Source organism: Sinocyclocheilus anshuiensis, unplaced genomic scaffold (assembly GCF_001515605.1).
Source record: "Sinocyclocheilus anshuiensis isolate Anshui unplaced genomic scaffold, SAMN03320099.WGS_v1.1 scaffold71, whole genome shotgun sequence".
Lineage (NCBI taxonomy): Eukaryota > Metazoa > Chordata > Actinopteri > Cypriniformes > Cyprinidae > Sinocyclocheilus > Sinocyclocheilus anshuiensis.
Genome location: NW_015548203.1, coordinates 1046364 through 1046662, shown reverse-complemented (window position 1 = coordinate 1046662; position 299 = coordinate 1046364). Strand labels below are relative to the sequence as shown.

Below are 299 nucleotides of genomic sequence, written 5' to 3'. Positions count from 1 at the left end.
AAGACAAGAAAAAAAGAAACTAAATCACGAAGTCACTTGCAATCGCCGCTTGCACTCTCAGCTACTTGCAATCCACACGAATCGTGCGTGTTGCCATTGGAGACAAGACGCTGTGGTGGTGATTTAATGATTAAAACTAATTTAGTACTATAACATACAGGGTCTTGCAAAAAAAAAAAAAGACCCGTCGCCACAGAACAGCAGAATATGAACGCAATGCACTAAGTCTCTCGTTAAGCGTTTTCCTCCTGTAGAAAAACATAAACACTTAACATGGCTTAATGTATTAAGATACATTA

At 38.5% G+C, this 299-nt stretch overlaps 1 protein-coding gene across 1 annotated transcript in view; it reads left to right on the top strand.

Annotated features, from left to right (window-relative positions):
- LOC107653405 (uncharacterized) overlaps nucleotides 1–299 on the top strand; it is a 15057-nt gene that overhangs the window by 585 nt on the left and 14173 nt on the right. The window lies entirely within an intron of this gene.